Source organism: Acartia tonsa, chromosome 5 (assembly GCF_053477335.1).
Source record: "Acartia tonsa isolate MP-2025a chromosome 5, ASM5347733v1, whole genome shotgun sequence".
Taxonomy (NCBI): domain Eukaryota; kingdom Metazoa; phylum Arthropoda; class Copepoda; order Calanoida; family Acartiidae; genus Acartia; species Acartia tonsa.
The window spans coordinates 5,849,812-5,858,785 of NC_137264.1; positions in this window are offsets into that span (position 1 = coordinate 5,849,812).

Genomic DNA, 8,974 nt, shown 5'->3' on the forward strand with positions numbered 1-8,974 from the left:
GGTGAAGGTAGTCTAAAAATAAAAGTAATATTTGATCACCAAAAGTAATTTTAAAATTTTCTACTATGGGAAGCTACTAACTCAATTTAGGGAAAGCATGTTCTGAAACCACCATAAGGTCCCAGTACATCCTGTGTAAACTGTTTCTGCGGGGGTTTTTTCTAACCTAACACGCCTTTGGGTGGGGTGTGATAAAATTAGTTATTTTAGAAAAAAATTACATGTATCTTCATATAAATCACTCTAATTTTGCTCCAAATTGACCAAATTGGACAGCTAAGGTGCCTAAAACTATCTACATTCAATGGACAATCCAAATCCACACTTTTTGAGACTTTAAAAGTCAACAGGAGAAGGCTAAATTGAAATATCAAAGAAACAAATGTAATTTAATTTTAATTAAAAATCACTATTAAGGCATTTTTAATAATGTAAAAGGAGTTTTAAGGTACAAAAAAACTCATAATTAATTATGATTTATTATTTTTTAAAATCTCAGCACTAGTTTAGAGTACTTAATAGTGTTTATCAAAAAAAAATGTGGCCTAAGAATAAATTGTTTCTTTTATTATATGTGAGATCATCCATAAAAGTCTTTTAATTACTATGTTTTTTTTAGTTAAGGTGGCAAAAACTAATTTTGTTTCATAAGGTTATAAAAAATCTAAAAAGCTAATCAACTATTCTTATAAAAATTACTAAAATTAGTAGATTACATTTGTAACCTACTTAGAAATGATTAAAATTCTAACCAATTTTTGGTTTATTATCAATGTTTATGTCTATTTTTCTTAAGATATGTTTCTTTTGGTTCAAAATATCAGATGATTGTATTTTATTGGCTTTCTAACTACAAAGTGACAACTTTATACACCATAACTTACCTTAAAATCTTTTCTAAAGTCGATTAAATTTCAATTTATTTTAAAAAATAGGAAATTTTTTTTTTCCTTTAGCATTTTTAAAAATCACTTCAGCATGCTCCTATTAGCTTATATAGTCTTACAAACTATGTATTTGGATTGTCCATTGAAAGTAGATAGTTTTAGGCACCTTAACTGTCCAATTTGGTCAATTTGGAGCAATATTAGAAAGATTTACATGAAGATACTTGTAATTTTCTCTAAAATAACTAATTTTATATTTCAACTTTTTGCTGTATAAAAGATGATTTTACAGCAATACTTTGAAATAAGATATCTAAAAAAGTATTAAAGCTAGAAAAATTTTAGAGACCTTTTTAGAAAGCTCAAATAACTGTCATTTCAACTGCAATATCAGCGAATTTGCATGATAAACATGAAAGACAAAATAAGACAATAAAGCAGGTTAGGTGAAGGTAGTCTAAAAATAAAAGTAATATTTGATCACCAAAAGTAATTTTAAAATATGCTACTATGGGAAGCTACTAACTCAATTTAGGGAAAGCATGTTCTGAAACCACCATAAGGTCCCAGTACATCCTGTGTAAACCGTTTCTGCGGGGGGTTTTTTCTTACCTAACACGCCTTCGGGTGGGGTGTGTGACGAAGCCCAAAACACATAACTTTTGCACCACGTCGTCTTCGTCTTCCTGTGACGTCATAAAATGAGGGAGATGAGAGGAGAAGTGGGAAAGAAAATTCAAAAAAAAGAGATGGAGAATATGACGACGCGGTGCAAAAGTTATGTATTTTGGGCTTCGTCAATACATATTGTACATAATTGAATTCTTTCTATGATATTTTGCTATGTACATATTTGTCCTCGTTAGATATAAGTAAAGATATGCATATGTATTCCTTATGTATATTAGATTATTAGGTTCTATATATTGACTTTATATTGCTCTGCACTGGATTCATGCATAAGAGGATAAATAAAATATCTAAGATCTTAACGCACAGACAAAAAACATAATAGAATAATTTTAAACTATAAACTTTAAGATTTGATCAATATAGAATCCATAGTTTAAAGAATATATTTTTTTAGCCTATTTGTATATTACTTCAACTTAGTTTTGGTTTGTACGTATAAAAGATAGGGTTGTTGTAAGTCCTTAACAACTCTAAAAGGATAAAAAGAAAGGGATCTGAAAGGATAAGACAATGGTCGATAAATTGATGGACATCCCCTATGATTATACACAAAATTATCCCTTCTGTAGATAAAAAAAGTGGTTGAACACTCAACTATGCTCCGACTAATCATAATTAATTAAAGTTACCAAAGTTGTTAAGCCAACGAATAAGAAAACGTTATTATAAAACTTTGGGGACTAGTGTAATAAACAGCCCATTGTCCCCTCTATCTCTTATAAAACAAAGTAGAATGATGTCTGTCCGTCCGTCTGTCTGTCTGTCTGTCCGTCTGTCTGTCCGTCTGTCTGTCCGTCCCTTAAGATCTCGGTAACCACTGAACCGATCGGATTCTACTCTTCAGGGAATATACCTACTGGTCCTGTGGTGGTTTTAGGCTATTTTCTTAGGGGGTGAAACACCCCCAACCCCCCAAAAAATGAAAAAAAATCCCCCCTCAATTTTTTTTTATTATTTAAAATTTGTGGGGGCATCTCGAGAGGTAATTTTTTTTTCTTTAATTACCTCTTGGGGCAAAGCCCCTAGAGGCTAGGGGCAAAGCCGCTAGTCTCGGATAAAAAGGTAGAAGATAAATATTAGTGGTGGCAGTCCAGAATCTTAAATTCTGATTAGTTAGAGTTATATAAAATAAGGCATAATTGGTTGAAAGGCAACATTTTATATCAAAAGTTATTTTGGGAGGGAAAAGACATTTGACTGTAAATCACAATGGTACCTAACCAAAGTTTTAATGACATTTTTATCTTAATCGTCCTTTTATTGTCCATTGTCTTATCCATTAATATCCCTGAAAACATAACACTTTTTCTCGTTTTCATTCGAATCCGGTGGATAATCATAAGATTAAAACCAGTTTTTTTTTAGCCCGTGCTAATCTTATAATTGTACATTTTATATCCGCGGAAAGCTGTTTATAATACGATGCGAGAAATAACTATGTATTATTTCATCTTTATATTTATGATTTTTTATACTTTTTTAAGGTGATCTGTTTAAAATAAGATTTTGACAAATAACTGGACTAATAAACAATTTAGTGTTCTTGTTAATAATCTGTAAATCATGTTGTATAATTCTAAATTTAATTTACGGATCTACTGCAGTTCACGGTAAAATATTGCCGGTAAGCAATATTTCCAAAAATCTATGAATTTCAAAGGCTGCTAGCTGCCAAAAATATGCACAGGGAAAGCTTCACTGAAGAAAAACGCGTAAAATAGGTCTTTTTCGCGCATTTCTCTGCACTGCGACATAATTATGCATTATTGATTTATGGCTATTCCAGATTATTTGTAGGCCTTCTTATACCGCTTAAAACAGTGTGCGGGCATGATCTGTACGTTCAGCCGTTTGGCAGCTAGCAGCCTTTAAAATTCATAGATTTTTGAAAATATTGCTTACCAGCAATATTTTACCGTGAACTGCAGTAGATCCTAATTTACTATTTAACCAAATTATATGACTTTCCCAGTTAAACTTGGAACTGCTTTGGTATTATAACATTTTAATAGTTTATGTCAACTTTATAGCATTGAATAAATTGACATATTCTTAACATGACTTTATTTTATCAAGAACTAAAGAAACAGCGTATAGTGTCCAATCAAAAATGACGTCATACAATACAAATGACCAATGATAGGCCAATATACAATTTTATTGGACACTAAACGCTTTTTAAAAACTAAACTGTGTTTTACAAATAATTATTTTACAATACAATATTCTAATGAAATTATTATGTTGATATATTAACAGCTCAAAAGTTTGGCGCTTTAAATTTATGCATTAGATTTAATAATTTAATTAACCATTGCAAAATTAAATTACACATGAAGAAGAGCAATAATAATTAGGCAAATAGTTATAATGTAAATTCATCCTTATTTTTTATATTCTATACATATATATAAACACAGGTTATTTTTTTACCATTTTATTGATGGAAGACAATTGTTTCACTATTAAATAGATCATTAGTTCTAATTAAGATGTATAAAATAAGAGTTAAAAAATATATGTCTTTTTATTTTGAATCCTTTCAATAGACTAAATAATAAGAAAGAAGTATGTGTTAAAAAATTGTACCCCCTGCAGGGGTTTTTACAACTTATATCCTAAAGGGCTTGGGGTGATTAGTATCTTGAAATGAAAAGGGGGAGGTGTTTAAAGGGAATTTTCAAAGAGAAAAGAGGTCAAATTTTATCATAAGCAGTTACAATTCAATACATATTATATAAAAAATATTGCTTTGCATATGGTTCATGTCATGCACTTTAAAAGAAGGAATTTTTCTCAATGTGGGCACTTGCTGAAAATTTAATTTCTGGTGTTTAAAGTTTGCATGTTAGATTTGAAAGCTTTCATTATTTCGAAGCTTTCTGTCAAACCAACGTTACATTTTTTTGGAATTTTGATTGTTAGGGTTTGCTAGTTTTTCAATTGACCGTTCAATTTTATAATTTGTGTTTTTTTAGTCTTTGTGTTTTGATGAAATCACACATATATACTATACACACAAAACATTCATTAATATATTATTATATAATACTAAAGCAAAGAACAAAGAAATTATGGATGGACAAACAGACAAATTGAGTAGTAGAGCAGATGTTCAGTAGTCAGGAAAAAAGAAAGAATGAGAGAGAGAGAAACGTGAATTTTATGTACGAGGAGAAAGTCACGCAAAAATCAGCAACGTGAAAAATGAGGGAGATGAGAGGAAAAGTGGGAAAGAAAAGCCTTAACAAATATATGGATAATCTCTCAGTTTTATGACATCACGTGATTTTGAGTGACTTTCTCCCCCTACATTTTATCAGTATAAAATCACTAATCCTTTCTAAAAGTTCATAAATTTGTCTTTTGACGTACTGATGACGGACTAAGTAAATTGCTTATTAGATGCTCTTTGGTAAGGGATATCTTCAACAAAAAAAATCAGCAGTCTATCCTAAATAACAGCCGAGAAAATCGCATTTCGCCTATAGGGTAATGAACAAACGAACAAGATATCTTGCAGAAGCCTAGTGTGGTGCATATTATACCCTATCCCCGGGGGTAGTCAATTATCCAACAAAAAAATTAGTTTCCCGTATTTATCCTGCATAAAAATAGTATTATTAGCAAGGCTGTTCCTTCAAACGTGTTAGAAAACAGTGACGTCTAAGCTTTTTATTTTGAGGAGGATAATGAGAGGTTTTAAAGAAGAAAAATTTAATGTATTTTCAATAATTTCTAAAGGGATATATAATGGGTTTTAAGGGGGTTAAACAACCCCACCCTTAGACGTCTATGATCAATTGCTTAGGTAAAATGTTAATTTTAGGATTTTTTTTTTAAAACTAAAATTAAAAGTAGAGGGTCTACTCACCTTACCTCACATGTCCCTAGAGGCCTCTAGCCGCTAGTTCTAAAGTGTCGAAAAATGTTAATCCTTTAATAACGTTTTTTTTGTCTGAAGCTTAAGACCTCGGAAATTGCTGATCCGAATTGTTTGTACTTTTCAGGGAAGTTTTGTCAATATGTTAAAGTTGTATTAGGATATTTTCGGGCTAACCCCCCCCCTCCTTCACTAGAGGCTAGTCTTATAAATAGTTTAGAATAATAATGTTTTTAATGAAGTAACAACAAAGAAAACAGGATAAAAAATTTACTTAGTCTTTTACATGCAACAGGAGTAACGGAGCACAAATTAATCAAATAGTCAACAAGGAAAATTAAGCGCATAAGTAGCGCAACATCAGCAACTTAATATTAATTTGGGTAAATATTAGTATGTCTAAGTATCTGTTTGTAGCTGTAGACACAAAATTGGAATTCAACCTCAACTGAGCGGCTGAAGACGCGTCCTGATTCACACCTAAACTTAGTCAATATAAAAGCTGCACTTAGATGTACATGTGCAATGCATCTTAAAAGTTTTAATTAAAACTTTTTTGCTTCTAGTTCTTTAATAATTTTTGGTATTTTATTTTAATCAAACACTTTGTTAAGTTCAAACTGATATCAATTAAAAATTTACAATGATTCAATTAACCCTTCAACCTCCCTCCCCCCCCCCTTCAAGATGTATCCTGTAGTATATAAAGTATTTTTAAAAGCGAAGCTTTTCTATAAAGTTCCGTCTTTCCGTCTGTCCGTACGTCCGTCCGAGACAGATAGCTTTTATTCGTTAATTTAGGCTTGTTAGAATTGTCCTATCGATTTCAAACTTTGCATGGTGATTCCTGTATTAGTTTGGTACGATTTAGAAAGCGTAGCAACTCTATAATAATTACCTGAATGTCCGTACGTGTATTTTAAACATGTTGATTTTTCTACTTTTTTAACAACAAATTTTTATGTGATATAATTATCCGTTTGATCTGATTTTTTTGTATATTGATTCCTGGGACAACCTCCCCCCCCCCTTCAAGATGTATCCTATAGTACATAAAGTTTTTTTTTGTCTGAAGGTTAAGATCTCAATAATTACTTAACCGATTGGGTTATCTTTTTAAAAGCGAAGCTTTTCTATAATTAAGGTCGGTCCGTCCGTACGTCCGTAACGGATAGCTTTTTTTGTTAATTTAGGCATGTTAGAATTGTCCTATCGATTTCAAATTTTGCATGGTGATTCCTTTAATAGTTAGGTACGATTTAGAAAGCATAGCAACTCTATAATCATCACCAAAATGTCCGTACGTCCATTTTAAACATGTTGATTTTTTTACTTTTTTAACAACAAATTTTTATGTGATCTAATCATCCGATTGATCTGATTTTTGGTATATTGATTCCTGGGACAACAAAGTATAATGTAATAAGCGAAGCAACTCTATAATCAAGTCCTAAAAATGTCAGTATGTCCATAATCATTATCTTGAATCAAGCAGTTTTTCAACAAATTTACTTACAATTTTGCTTTGACTCTTATACATTTATATTATGATTATTCAGTTCTGACACTATACAAGTGTTAATTTCCGTTTGTCCTACCGTTTCAGTGCTTCGCTTTTATGGATGTTGTCATCCTTGTTTAGGTAAGCTTCTCATAGGCTATTTTATTTTCAGATTAAAGTTTTTGGATAGTTTAAAATATTTTCTAGCCCCTCTCTACCCCTTCGAATACAAAGCCCCTTGATTCTAGGGACTTAGTCACTAGTTTTATTACATTAAGTTATGAGTTGAGAAAGTGTGTCAGTTTGGATATAAAATTTACAGGGTGGCTGTGGAAAAGCCAAGCATTTAAAAACATTTCTAAGAAGATTCGAAATCAATTAAATCGTGATCACATTTCTGCTGGGGATTAATCGGGTGTGATTAAAGGCTAATGTTTCACACTAAAGATGTTAAAAACTTTACCTTCTATTGCTATAAGTCTTTTTCATCCTAGTTAGTAGTGAGGCTACTCTATAATTCACTGAGATTTCATTGAGATTTGGACAGCTGAAATTTTGAGGTATTAAACAAGTTTCCATTCCACATATTTTCACAAAGTTTCAAAAAGAAAAGCATGAGCTATATGTAAAGGGAAGAGACCCTGTCCCGTTTTTGTATTGGGTCTTTAAAATCAGCTAATAACATAGGAAATATAAACACAGCCGAATATCTACGAAAGAACTTAGGCAAGTTGATGGCAGACGAAAAGGTCTATCCCACTTGAGTCAGGAAGTTGTCTGGACTATACATCTATACTTATATATTTATCGTTAATCCTGTAAATAATTGTAATGGTAACGACCACATTAATACTTATTTTATTACTCCACAAAATATAGACAGCAAAAAATCATATCACTTACTATTAATTTCTATGTAAATCCTTTTAAGAAGAGTCTTTAAATTTAATATAGCCTATGGCGTCTGATTTTTAACAAAGTCATACAATACATGTGTGATAAAAAACTGCTAAGTCTTAAAATCAGGTGTACCTGTAGCTGGATAAAGTGTCTCAAAAATCAGTCATGTGACGTCATAAAAATGAGGGTTGTTAGAGGAGAAGTGGAAAAGAAAACCCCTAAAAAAGAGATGGATATTCCCTTATTTTTATGACGTCAAAAGGCTGATTTTTTTTAGAGACTTTGTCCATCTACGTGAATCTAAACCTGATAAATATATTTAGGGGCGGTTAATAACAACACAGAGCCAAGTTTTATAACCACATTATCTTATTCGCTTGCTCAAAAACTTTGGGCATTTTTATTAGATTTAAATTGGTTAATCTACAGAAGAGGAAATGTATGTATTTATCGTTTATTGGCTTATCCCCTAAGATCCCTAAAATTAAGGCTCAGTTGGATGGACGTACATACGGATTATTTCATATTATAGAGTAGCTGCCCTATAAAGTAAATGCACTAAAAAAAGTACGAAAGTTGTGTTAAAATATTTACTATGATTGTAACTTGTCACAAAAACTTTTCTTTATTTTGGCCAAAAAATTACGAGGACAGATTTTTAGTAATTCTAAACATGAAATGTTTGTGTTTTCTACCGATTGTATTATGTGTTATAAAGTGTGTTACCTTTTTTTATGTTTTATTGATATTTGGCCACAACTTGGTCAAAAATGCTCACAAATCAGACCTTTTTCGACCGAAGATGCTCAAATGTTTCCTTTACAAGCCCAATCAATCAGTTTTAAGATATCTTTATATTTCAAGGAAAATTGATGAAAATACTAAAAAACGGCAAATTTGGGTGTTACCTTTTATATGCACAGATACCATAAAATCAACAGAAAAAATACTCATTTTTACTTTTCTGTCATTTTTAAAGTTTAATTCTGTTAAATTGGATATTCTTGAAGGGATTTATGCATTGATTATACTGAAACATAATATTAGACAGAAATTAATGTATTTTAAAGAAAGAAATTTTGGAATAAAAGAAATTCGACCTCTATCACT